General features: G+C 30.8%; 1 protein-coding gene across 1 annotated transcript in view; it reads right to left on the bottom strand.

Annotated features, from left to right (window-relative positions):
* The window catches only part of LOC120203134 (NADP-specific glutamate dehydrogenase-like), a 29,673-nt gene extending 22,313 nt beyond the window's left edge, over positions 1-7,360 (bottom strand). The window contains exons 1-2 of the mRNA XM_039203482.1: positions 7,348-7,360; positions 4,565-4,571 (exon numbers count right to left, since the gene is read on the bottom strand). The gene's annotated coding sequence lies outside the window, so the exon portion shown is untranslated. The remainder of the gene's footprint in view (positions 1-4,564; positions 4,572-7,347) is intronic.
* Positions 7,361-15,008: the final 7,648 nt, after the last annotated feature.

The following is a 15,008-nucleotide window of genomic DNA, read 5'->3' as shown; positions in this document are numbered from 1 at the left end:
TCGTAGTTTTTGCACATAGGTCATTATCACATTTTTATATAATCACATAGTCATATATCTCATGTTCTTGTATTCATATAACATATAATCATATAGATTACTTTCACATCGCATAGTTCATAGTTATGATTTCATATATATTTACCTAATTATCAAGCTAATTCACATATACATGTTCTCATATAATTTCTATCATTTCTCCCACAATCACATTTATTCATGTATAGTATTTCATCTAAACCTTATAGTAATGTCATATACTCATATCACCGAATAACTTCAACTAAATATATCTTTTGTTCATTTCAATGCTTAAATCATATAACACATAAGTTTTCCTTATGTCATTTATGCTACTTATTCATATAATCTTATTTTATCTCATATGTAAATGCTACCTAACTTATCTCATTTTTCATTTATATCAGTTTAATCTATTTATTTAGTTAAATTTTTATATAACTCCTATACCATAATTCTCTGTAAGTATACTTCTTCTCTATAACACTTCTATTATAGTTTGGCATCATCATTTATACTCCATTCCCTTCACTAATATATTATTCTCATATTACTCTATAGTCTAATATTATTTAACTCATCACCCTTCTCATGTAGTCATATAAATCTATTATATTGATTCTTATAATTGGTCACATTTACTATGTAACATTTATGGTCACCTATCATAAAACCTATTTCACATTCCCATGAAATCATATAGATCATTTCTTTTAATTCCTATAACTTATCTCACTACATACATTCACATAAATCATTTAATACATACTATAATATATCACATATACCCAAATCAAACATATTCATATGATCATACATTCATGCCTTCTAATATAGGAAATAGACTTGTCGCAAGTCTTCTTTTCATTAAACATCATAACTAACTTGTATGCACTCATCTGGCCTCACTAGTCAATTTCAATCTCTTATCTTTCCCCCTTGATCGATCTTACTTGTCAATGATTCTGGAACTTGATTAGGCTCTGAATCTACATAATTATACATTTTAAGAGAATTATTAGATACCTACATCTTGTAATTTGATACTAGCAACTTAAACGAACTTAATAAACCCATATTCACATTTTTCCTTACGGGTGTATCGATGCACTATATGTGCATCGATACACAAAATAGCTTCGAATTCTCATGCATCGATGCACCCCTTAATGCATCGACGCACCTTCAAAATTTGTCTTGGTGCATCGGTGCACACTCAAACTGCACCGATGCATTCTGGGCATTCGATGTTTCTTCTTTTAAGAGTGCATCGGTACATATTGAATGTGTACCGATGCATCATGCCCAGAAATTGTATTCAAGCCCGAAAATCATCAACTATATACTCAATTCTTCTATTTTAAACCCTTATCATGTCATTAAACTCAACTACCACTTTATAAACTAACTTATATCCATATAAGCTATCTTTATCTTTCATATCTCTTCATGATTCTTAAACTTAATAATCATTCCCAATTTTCCATGTTATCCAAACTTTGATTTAACACTTATAACTTCTTATTCACACATATGACAAGTCAAATTCCATCTCTACGTTCATTTATTAACTCTTTTCAGAAATTCTCTTTGAAACCCATTTTCTTTAATCTTTCGTAACTCTTTTATATTTTGATTTTTAAGATAACTTAAGCTTCCTTAAGATTAGTTATTATCTAATGATCAAAACCCAACCTTTAATTCCACAAATAATCAAGAATTCAGAAAACTCACCTTTTCTCTTGAAGCTCACGGCTGGAGAAGAAGAAGAAAGAAAGAAAGCTCTGGAGAATTCTTTCCTTTCCCACGTGCTTATTACCCTTTATAAAGGGAAATAAAATCTTTCTTAAGAAATGACCATAATACCCTTATTACTTCCAAACTTTGTTATTAAATCCAACACTTTTCATTAAAATCCCTAAACTTCCAATCTTTCTGAGATTGGTCACTAAATTACCAAAAATTCCATTTTGGTCATTGACCCGACTTTTGGGATGTTATACTTCAGGTCGTCAGTATCGATACTAGAATAACAGTACTGATATTGTTCTTCGTGTAGTGTAAAACAAGGGTCATTTGTAAGGGCGATATTGATACTTCCTCAAAGAGTATTGACACTCATTGTCTGGTCACGATACTCAATGGGTGGAATCGATACCGATGGCAAGTTTAGGATTCCAGTGGCCAATTTTGGTACCGATACTCATGGGAGTATTGATACCAATAATAGTGTATCGATACTCCTCTACTTGGGGTATCGATACTAAGGCATTCCTCATAACATCAAAACCATTTTTGGTATCGATACTCACCAAGGGTCAGTATCAACATTGTTGAGGAAGTATCTATATTATTGTTAATTTTTGGGCAAATTGGTTCCTTTGTTTTGGGTGTTTCGAGATCGTACATGTAACTCCCTCAACCCGTATCCGACCCGGATAAAAGTTTGAGGTGTCACATTGACTTTTAAAACTTTAACTTTTAACGAAAACCAAGGAAATTTAAAGAATTTTTTTAAATAACATTGTTACTGTACACGAGTTAACCAAAACAAGACAAAACTGATCAGAGCATTTGTAACTAACACTTTTCTTACATGTCAACACTATACACCATCAAAATACATATTTTAACAGTTACTTCTGATCTGATCTTCTAGCAGTGATGTTGTTCTTCCCGATTCTCGGTACCTACGTGTAAATCACTTACACGCTAAGTCATAGACTTAGTGAGTCAATAAACATATAATGTAACTTTAACTAGTAATCGTACATAAATAATTACTACCATCATTTCATACAACTCACATACTTTTACATATAACAAGTACATACATACATATATGTCATTATCATTCATATATCTTATCTCCTATTCCTATGATCTTTTATATCCATATCATATCTTATAGATTTGTTATTATATCATTATGTCAATCAATTGTACTCATTCATATATACCTTATAACATATATATCATGTCATGTAAAACATATCCTATCGTAAATCAAATACACATAAGCAACTATATTATCATCTTCATTCTTATCACTATTATTGATTCCTTTTATCATATAATCTTATAATTACCATTTGTACCATCATATATCACACATAACATTTCATAAGGAAACAAACATATCATCATATCCAGTTTATTAATATTATCTCTTTATTAGCCCATGGTACACATGTGAGAACTATATATACTTGAGTCTATTGAGGTTGTGCACCACTATATTGTCACCACAGCTCGTATAAATGTCCCGAAGGACCTATCCAGAGGTCATAAAGATCCTCGGTAACTATCCAGAGGTCATAAAGATCCTCGGTAACTGTCCATAGGTCTCGAAGAACCTAGGTAAACTGTCCATATGTTACTTAGAACATAGGTAAACCCTCGACTCTTAGCATGCCAACTATACCTCTAGCTCTCAATACACATAACATGGGCATTTTCACTTATACACTTTCATTGCTCTCATGATCGCATATTACTTTTCTTCTGCCACATATCACATGTGCATATAGTCACATAGTTTACTTTCCTGTAATTCATGTCACTTTTCATATAAATATCTGATTCATTTTCACGTATCACATATACTTTCTCTTTCATATAACTCATGTCTTGTGATCAGGTAAACACGTATCACATAAAACAACACGTCAAATCTATCACACCACTGATATAATATTCTCATATATTCATGTAGTTCAGTATCACATATCATATGAATCATATAAATCATGTTACATATACTCATGCATACATAGAATTCACAAATCAAATAACATTTTACGAGTTACTTTTTACCATAGTAACTCTTTCACTGGCTCATCGTAAGCCAATGCTTATTCTATAACAAAGTACAATGAAATTGCACTCACCTTAGCCTTACTTGCTTTGATTTGATTCTAATTCTTCAATTGTTCCGGAACAAGCTTTCATTCTATATCTACATAAAAATAACACATTGATACATATCAATATACTAATTGATATATTCTAAGCTATCACTTCATAGGCTAGAAGAAAGCCATTTTCAACTTTTAATGAAGGCATGCATCGATGCACTACACCATGTATCGATGCATCCCTGGACAGGTGCATCGATGCACTATCCATGCATCGGTGCATAAATCATATTCGATGTTTTCATTTTAAGCAGGTGCATCGATGAACTCCTTATGCTTCGATGCACTAATTGCATTCGATGTTCATTTATTTGAGAGTGCATCGATGCACACAACCCAGAAATAATACTTCGAGCACGAAAATCCCTTCTTTATTCTCTCAACTCTTCATATTTCATCCCTTTTTCTATTCTTAACTCTTATACACCTATTTAAACTAATTTATACTCATTTCATCTTAAACCCCAAAATCCTATCCTCCTTATGAGATTCAAGAATTATACCAACTTTGCAACATGATTTAATTCCACTTCTAACACTTCATATATCTTAACTAGATTGATGACAAGTCAAATCTAACTTCCAATTCTAATTATCAACTCTATATCAAAACTTCATTCAAGAACTCCAAATCTTTAATCTTCCCTAACTCTTTTATCTTTTGATTTTAAGATAACTTAAGCTTTCCTTAAGCTTAGTTATCATATAACGATCAAAACCCAAACTTTAAATTAACAAATAATCAACATATCAGAAAACTTACCTTTGCTTGGCTCTCTTTCACGTATGAAGAAGAAAAAGAAGAAAGAAGAAAGCTCTGGAGAAATCTCTCCTTTCCCAAGTGTATATATCCTTACCATATCCCATTTTTTAATTCATTTCTTGGTCAAATGACCATTTTACCCTTTAATACCTTTTATAATTACTAGTATCTTTAAGGTAATATTTCCAAATAAATCATTGAACTTTTCAACTATTCCATTTTAAATAACCAAATCCTGAAATATTACAATTTGGTCACTAACCCGGTATTGAGGATGTTACAAATCTCCCCTCATTTAAAGAAAATTCGTCCTCAAATTTTTCACTGTACATCTTGATAAGAACATATCTTCTAATGTTCTCATGTTACTTTTTTTCAACTTATTCCTTCGTAATTTATAATCAGTGATTTGCCTTCAATTTCCAAAGAATCCAATCTTTATCTATCTTTTCCACTATTTCAATTGTTTACATTTTTCTTTGACCTTCATAAAATTCATATAATGTTACTCATCCCGTAGACAGTAACCAAACTCTTATTTCATTATCATTTAACCGAGAATATAATCTTAAATCTTCTTCAAATATGATTAAACATATATTTTACAAAATCAAACAATCTTTTCATATCACCTTGCGCATTTCCTTCACTTCTATATCGAACTTATCATCTACCCTTCCATATAGTCTCTCTCATATCTGATCCTTTAAACTCAATTCTTTTCATTTCTTTAAATAACCTTCCATATCGTATTTCCATAATTATGATATTTAACACTACTTGCACAACCTTATCCCTTGTAAAATTCTTATTCAGTCAAAATATATTATCCCTTTTCATTTCAAACTTTTCTGTTAAATCTTTAACTTCCATCAAACATATAAATCCTTTAACTTTAATACATTCATTCTCACATTACTTTGCTATTCAACCCACTTCTCTAAAAAAATGTAAACCTTCATCAAATCATCCACATATATGTTCTTTCTAATCAAAATAACTCATCATTTATTTCCTTAACTTGTTAAACATTCTTTCCTTTTTCTTTTTCTTGATTCAAATTCAAACATTTCATTTATCTTTTTCTTATAAACTAATCACAGATATATATATATATATATATATATATATATATATATATATATATATATATATATATATATTCCCCAAACTCTTCCAAAACATACTCCTATCACTTGCTCTTTTAATATTTTTCCTCATAACATATATCCTTCAACACTGACATTTCCACTCCGTCTAAGCTGATTAGTTGTACCTCTTCCTAATTTACAATTATCATTTTCATACTAACTATATAACTAGTCCATCTCCAATATTACTTCTAATCCCTTGAAGAATAACTCCATTAGGTTAACAAAGAATTCAATTCCCTAAATCTGAATGGAACATCCCCAACATATCTAATTTACTTGAGCACTGTGCCTTACTAAATTTGTCACTTTAATATTACTACAAATGACTTTTATCTACAATTCTCAATTCTCTCACCCATTCACTACTCATGTATATATACAACTCGGATCAACCAATATCATAATGCATTTACTGTATAATAGAAAAATACCTACTATTATCTCTGGATCATCAAAATCTTCATTGGTATTAATATTATACATTCGAGCAGTGGAACTTATTTCCTGTTGAGTAGAGGATTCAGGTTAACTTCCGCCTCTTCCTCTAACCCTTCCTCTTTGAGACATAGAAGCAGATCGATCCAACTGTGCATGCTCTTCTATCCCCAATGGACAATCTCTCATGAAATGTCTGGTTTCCCCGCATCGAAAACAAGATCCAGATTTAACTCTACGCGTCCCACCGTGATATCTTCCACAAGTCTGAAAATGTCTCTGTTGTGCTCTTCCATCACCAGACCCTACTAATTGGGTTTGTCTGATTTGATTCTCTAAGGGAGGATACCACCGATCCAGTCCTTGCCTGAGAATGAAAACCAGAATCTCTACCTCTCTTGGGTGGTGCAGAACTCGATGAAGCCCCTGTTCTTTTAGAGGGTTGGATTCTTTGATCCCCAAACCTTTCATTCTGAGCTCTCTCTAGAGCTTTAGCACGATTTACTATTTCTTGAAACGAAGACAAGTTCAACACTATTAACATTTCTTTCAACCTCGGGAGTAAACCCTCTACAAACCACTCACATGCATCCTTCTTTGTTGGAACCAACTCAGTCGCAAAACGACTTAACTTATTAAACTCACACTCGTACTCATACACTGTGCGATTCATCTGTTTTAGATTCAAGAATTCTTGCTTTATTTTCCGAATAAACTGGTCTCCTATATACTTGTGCTTAAATTCTTCTAAGAATAAAGACCAGGTCACTTGATCACTTGTCAGTCTCAAAGTAATATTCGTCCACCAAATTCTAGCTTGCCCATGAAGCAAAGAGACCACTCCATCTAATTTCTCCACATTAGAACAGTGAAGTCCTTCTAACATAACTTTTACATCATTAAGCCAAAGGTCTGCGGTAACAGGATCTTCTTCGGCTTCACCCCTAAACTCTGGAGCTCCTAAACCCTTCAACTCCTTTGCAACATTCATTCTTGGAGTTGAAGTAGCAGAAGGTTGGAAACGCGTCAATACTGCATCTAATGTTCTAAAGAACACATCTTGATCAGCTATAGGCACTCCAAAAGGTGCCTGCTCTTCACCTTGTCGGGCCAGGGCAGGTGAATTACTACTTTCAGCAGGCCAATCATCTCCCGCTTAACCTCGAGAACTATCATGTCCGGACATCTATAAAAACATAATCATATCATTCTATCACCAAAACAACATACTTACTATTATATCATATCAGAAGTTTTCACTATTTTATTAGCATTAATACTTTATAAGACACTCTAGACTTCGGTTTATGTCGAGAATCGACTAAACCGTAGCTCTGATACCATTAAATGTAACTCCCTCAACCCGTATCCGACCCGGATACAAGTCTGAGGTTTCACATTGACTTTTCAAACTTTAACTTTTAACGAAAACCAAGGAAATTTAAAGATTTTTTTAAAATAACATTGTTAATGTACACGAGTTAACCAAAACAAGACAAAACTGATCAGAGCATTTGTAACTAACACTTTTCTTACATGCCATTACACTATACGCCATCAAAATACATACTTTAACAGTTACTTCTGATGTGATCTTCTAGCAGTGCTGTTGTTCTTCCCGATTCTTGGTACCTACGTGTAAATCACTTACACGCTAAGTCACAGACTTAGTGAGGCAATAAACATATAATGTAACTTTAACTAGTAATCATACATAAACAATTACTACCATTATTTCACACAACTCACATACTTTTACATATAACAAGTACATACATACATATATGCCATTATCATTCATATCTCTTATCTCCTATTCCTATGATCTTTTATATCCATATCATATATCTTATAGATTTGTTATTATATCATTATGTCAATCAATTATACTCATTCATATACCTTATAACATATATATATCATGTCATGTAAAACATATCCTATCGTAAATCAAATACACATAAGCAACTATATTATCATCTTCATTCTTATCACTATTATTGATTCCTTTTGTCATATAATCTTATAATTACCATTTGTACCATCATATATCACATAACATTTCATAAGGAAACAAACATATCATCATATCCAGTTTATTAATAATATATCTTTATTAGCCCATGGTACATATGTGAGAACTATAGATACTTGAGTCTATTAAGGTTGTGCACCACTATGCTGCCACCACAGCTCGTATAAATGTCCCGAAGGACCTATCCAGAGGTCATAAAGATCCTCAATAACTATCCAGAGGTCATAAAGATCCTCGGTAACTGTCCATAGGTCCCGAAGAACCTAGGTAAATTGTCCATATGTTCCTTAGAACATAGGTAAACCCTCGACTATTGGCATGCCAACTATACTCTAGCTCTCAATACACATAACGTGGGCATTTTCACTTATACACTTTCATTGCTCTTATGATCACATATTACTTTTCTTCTGTCACATATCACATGTGCATATAGTCACATAGTTTACTTTCCTGTAATTCATGTCACTTTTCATATAAATATATGATTCATTTTCACGTATCACATATACTTTCTCTTTCATATAACTCATGTCTTGTGATCAGGTAAACACGTATCACATAAAATAACACGTCAAATCTATCACACCACTGATATAATATTCTCATATATTCATGTAGTTCAGTATCACATATCATGAATCATATAAATCATGTTACATATACTCATGCATACATAGAATTCACAAATCAAATAACATTTTACGAGTTACTTTTTACCATAGTAACTCCGTCACTGGCTCATCGCAAGCTAATGCTTATTTTATAACATAAGTACAATGAAATTGCACTCATCTTAGCCTTGCTTGCTTTGATTTGATTCTAATTATTCAATTGTTCCGGAACAAGCTTTCATTCTATATCTACATAATAATAACACATTGATATATATCAATATACTAATTGATATATTCTAAGCTATCACTTCATAGGCTAGAAGAAAGCCATTTTCAACTTTTAATGAAGGCATGCATCGATGCACTACACCATGTATCGATGCATCCCTGGACAGGTGCATCGATGCACTATCCATGCATCGGTGCATAAATCATATTCGATGTTTTCATTTTAAGCAGGTGCATCGATGAACTCCTTATGCATCGATGCACTAATTGCATTCGATGTTCATTTATTTGAGAGTGCATCGATGCACACAACCCAGAAATAATACTTCGAGCACGAAAATCCCTTCTTTATTCTCTCAACTCTTCATATTTCATCCCTTTTTCTATTCTTAACTCTAATACACCTATTTAAACTAATTTATACTCATTTATTTCATCTTAAACCCCAAAATCCTATCCTCCTTATGAGATTCAAGAATTATACCAACTTTGCAACATGATTTAATTTCACTTTTAACACTTCATATATCTTAACTAGATATATGACAAGTCAAATCCATCTTCTAATTCTAATTATCAACTCTATATCAAATTTTCATTCAAGAACTCCAAATCTTTAATCTTCCCCAACTCTTTTATCTTTTGATTTTAAGATAACTTAAGCTTTCCTTAAGCTTAGTTATCATCTAACGATCAAAACTCAAACTTTAAATTAACAAATAATCAACAGATCAGAAAGCTTACCTTTGCTTGGCTCTCTTTCACGTATGAAGAAGAAGAAGAAGAAAGAAGAAAGCTCTGGAGAAATCTCTCCTTTCCCACGTGTATATATCCTTACTATATCCCATTTTTTAATTCTTTTCTTGGTCAAATGACCCTTTTACCCTTTAATACCTTTTATAATTACTAGCATCTTTAAGGTAATATTTCCAAATAAATCATTGAACTTTTCAACTATTCCATTTTAAATAACCAAATCTTGAAATATTACAATTTGGTCACTAACCCGGTATTGAGGATGTTACAGTACAAGTTTCAAGTATTCGATAAAAGTGAAAACAATTAAGTTAACTGAAAATACAACTAGAAATTAAGCAAGTTAGGATGACATAAGATTGCCCTTTGTATGATACTCAGGAAACAATCAGGACACCCGAGTTACTCTAGCATTATGAAGATCGTCCTCTATTTATGAAATATCTGGATATTGTCTGATCAGGTATGCATCCGATGAACATAAAATTCTGTATCGTACCCAACTTTCGAGAGCTTGTATCTGTGGGTTCGGGATGTGAGCGTTCAATGCACGTAAAATTTCAATCCTCACCCCGAAACTCTTGAGAAGGTGGAATAGACGAGGGAGACAAGTTCCGATGCACGTAAAATTTTGGCTCTTACCCCGAGACTGTTTTGTCTCTAGATAGCTTGGCGTGTTGTCTGAGATGCACGTAAAATTCCTCTGACCACATTGCTAGGCCTATCTCATGTTGTTCTATTTGCTTATGCATATTCATGACTTTACACATGGGCATGTTCATGTAATGGATGCATGTAGTACTGCATAGTTATTTTCGTGGCACTAAGCTTGTGAGCTCAGCATATGGAATGTGTTTCCGTGCGTAGGTTAGTAGGGGATTAACAAGGAGTCTATCATACCAGTACATTCTAGATCAGTCGTTTTCAAAGTATGTCTTGAGTCTGTTAGGGGGCATGTATTTATATGGAACTTGTATTCTTCCGAGTCATAACTCTGTTTTTATTTAAACTATTGGTTGTGTTTGCTTGTATATGGAGACTCTCGTATTTTTGCAAACAATGATTTATGGTCTTTTATTTATGGTATGGTGCATGACTTATCAATGATTTGTATATGTTTTAAATAAAATTTTGGAGTTAACCATTTTGGTGGTCCCGTGTGATGTCGTAATCCATGGATTTTCGGGTCGGATTAAATTAAGGTGTTAAAAATTGAAAATTCTTTCAATGGAAAACTTTGAAGCTCCATCGTTCTCTTTCGAGCTCGATCTCAACACTGATTTCGAGCTCGATCTGAGCTCCGAATCTTTCTTTAAGCTTCAACACCCACGAAGAAAATGCTAAAGAGCTCGAGTCTCAACAAGTTATGGATTCTGATCAGAATACTCGACTTGACCCGCCTCGTGTCTTAAAGCGGTTGTGTCGGGCCGTCGATAAATGGTTGGAAACAAAGAAAGAATCGGAAAAGACAATGGCTAGGAATAATGGAGACGGGGAGATTGAAGAGTTCTCTTCCTCATAGGAAACAAACGGTAAAATCTTTTAAAAATTTATTTAGCTGATTTGAAAGATATGTTGATTAATTTGAAGTAGATTCTCCTTTTCAACTTTCGTTTGAATCCAATTTTTGTTTTAAATTTTTTAACGTGATCTATAATGGGAAATTTGATGTCCAATGGGTCTTAAATTTGGAAGGATAAATGTAAATTTTAGTTGTTGGAGATAGAAAAGATATAATGTAAAGTTAAAAGATCGGGTAAAATGAAGATTGAAATATATTTCTTAATTGTAATAGGGATTTGAGTAGGATAATTTTGTTAATATCATGAGATTGATTCTGGTAGAATGATTGTCATGAAATGGAGACAGTAAATATTTCTCTGAAATTGACCGTGTTTAAGGTGTTTATGTTGATTATCTATGAATATGAATGTTAATATAAGTCTGAAAGGGTATTGCAGTTAAATTGATTTTACTCAAATCGCATTTTATCAACTCGAATTAGATGATGTTTAAACTATTGGTTTAAGACATAATATTAAAAAACAATTCCTTTCAGAGGTAAATTGAGTAGGGTAAACTGATTTGTGTGTGTGTGTTTTTTTTAAGAGATGGTTGATTATAATATAAATTCTTATTTATTATAAATTTAAAAAATAAACAGAATCAGATTGGGTGACTAAAATGAAATAAAAGTTTAAGTTTAGTGACGATTTTGAAAAAAAGAAATAGTTGGTGGCCAAAATAGAACCGTATAAATAGATAAGTGACTAATATATAATTTACCCATATGTTTTTTTTAACGAGATTAACAGTTTGGGACAAACAATGTATCAATTTATACTTTAAGAAAAAATGTTTCTAAAAAACATTTTAGGAGACAACTCGATATAAATGGTATAGTTTAAGGGATAATAATACATTTAAGCCATGAAGAAAATACTATCTTAATCTACTTAAATTTTAGAAGCATTATAGGCGAGAAATAAAATTTGAAAAAATGTGTTAAAATTTTATTTTTGAGATTTTAATTATTTGTTATAATATATGGAATTTGTGATATTTTCCTAAAGAATTTTATAAAATATATTAAAATATAACTCATAAATTGGATAAACATTATAAGAAACTTGTCATAAAAATATAATAAATTTCAATTATTTAGTATATTTTATAGAAATAGTTACGAGAGTATGACAAATTCTAAAATAGTGTAATACATAACTTAAGTCTTGAATTAACTTTTCAGCACTTATATTTCTTTAATTTTCTTTTCGTTTGTCTTATTTGCCCAACGAACCATCTTAATCTCAATAGTGTAAAATTTTCTTACTTTTGTTACGGATGATCACTTATATTTGGGTATTATTTATTATTAGTTGTTGATTTTAAAAAATATAAGATATGTTCACTTTTATTTTTATTTAATTAAAATGTGATTATCCTCGAGTTAACCGCCGTTAACAACAGTTAATATTTTAATATAATCACACATTCGATCTCTGTTATTTACATATTCTCTCAATTTAATCATAATTTTAATAAATTGGGGCAAGAAAGATTTAAACATTGGTCACTTAAAAAAGTAAACATATATTCAACCATTAAGCCAAAACCATTGCTCTGTTTAAAGTAGACAAAATGTTGTATATTTTTTTATATCTTAATGTATAAATACTTAAATTCATAATATTTTATATATTAACTTATTAAATATATTTTATTATTAAATTAATTTAGAAATATTTATTTTTATTTAAAATATATTTTATGTTAGATTTTTAAAATAACGAATAAATGAAGAGAATAGGTAAACAACATGGACTAAATGAGTGATTATATCAACTATCACGTCACATATTATGTTAATTGTTAACAACAATTAACTCGTGATGACACATCTTAATTAAATGAAAACGAAAGTGGTCATATCTTAATTAAAATAATAAAAGTGACCATATCTTATGTTTTTTTAAATCAGTGGCCAAAAGTGAAAAAACACAAACATAAATTAAGATCATTATATGAGTAAAAATAAATGTCTTAGAATAACTTAATTTTTTATAAAAAAAAAGTGACTAAAACACAATAATCGATTATGATTTATAGAATTACCTTATTATGAATGTTCTGGGCACTTAGCACATGTATTGGGCTGAGCAGAGCCTTGGGAAAAAGCTCAGCCCACAGTTTTGATGTACTGTGTGTTGCTAAATTCAACTTGCATGGGCCATTGTTCTCGAATCTAACACATCCAAACCCGAATTGCCAAAATAGGCAAAAAAATTATTTAAAAAATACGAAGGAAAACTTAATATTATTTCGAATTTTCTTCGAAATTTTATTTATTTTGTTAGTTGTTTCCAGTTTCCACCTTTATTTTTTTCCACCCCACACAAAAATTTTATTTTTATTAATACATATGTGTTAATCCTAAAAATATTCTAAATTCATAACTGTCTACAATTAATCAATAAAAAAATTGAATTATAAAAACTAATCAATATATTATAAAAATTGAATTATAGTTATAATCAATAAATTCGTATAATTATGACTACAATTAATTATTACAAATACAATCATAAGTATACGAGTATGACATATTTTTAATAAAAAGTGTTCTATAAAATCTTTTATTAATACAATATTTTTTGATTAAGCTAAGGTTTTATAAAGTGTTATTTGTTCTATACTCTCATCATTTGATAACGAACGTTCAATCACCATATTACAATCATTGTTGCTCGAACTCGTAGCTATAAGAATAATCATTCTATTAACCATTGAGGTAATTTGGTTCGTGTAATACAATATTTTAAAAAAAAATAGTTTGGAATAATTATAAGGTATATATATTCAAAATTTTCTTAATTATTAACAACGTACATATATGCTGCAGACACAATTGTTCGAACCCAAAACCTCTAAACAAAACAATATTTCGTTTTATCGTTAAAATCACTCGATAGATTGTATTAATATATATAAATATTAAATATATTACAATTTTAAAAACAATATATTAAATATATTATACTGATCACGTTAAAAATCTTCACATTTATTACAAAATGATTGTGTCAAAAGTATTGTATTCAGTCCACATTTTTCTCCAATAATGTTGAAAAATGTCAGATTTGGTTTGTGTATGATTTGGACTAGTCATTTTAAAGTTTTTGAATTCACTCCCCATTTTTCTCCAATGATGTTGAAAAATGTCAGACTTGGTTTGTGTATGATTTGGACAGTGACTAGATTACATGCATATTCTATATCTATCCAAAGGAAATACGTAAATTAAATAATGAAATTTGGCCTTACAAAACATGGTATATGATGGCGACAAGTGTATTAAAAACGAATTAACAATAGCTTAAAATATTTGTGTAGAGCTGGAAACAGCTATGGTTGGATGAATGAAGTTGTCTTTGTGGAACATGCCAAGCTAAAGCAACCTTAATCATTATCTCAATACATCTATCTTTGCTTAAAATGATGGGACGCATGCATAAAAGTCTAATATATTGTCAACAGACATCTTGAATTGTTGGTTAAATAAAATTAAGGTATAATAAAGTA

Source organism: Hibiscus syriacus, unplaced genomic scaffold, assembly GCF_006381635.1.
Source record: "Hibiscus syriacus cultivar Baekdansim isolate YM2019G1 unplaced genomic scaffold, ASM638163v2 tig00009054_pilon, whole genome shotgun sequence".
Taxonomy (NCBI): domain Eukaryota; kingdom Viridiplantae; phylum Streptophyta; class Magnoliopsida; order Malvales; family Malvaceae; genus Hibiscus; species Hibiscus syriacus.
The sequence above is the reverse complement of the archived record's forward strand: the minus strand, read 5'-3'. Positions and strand labels throughout refer to the sequence as shown.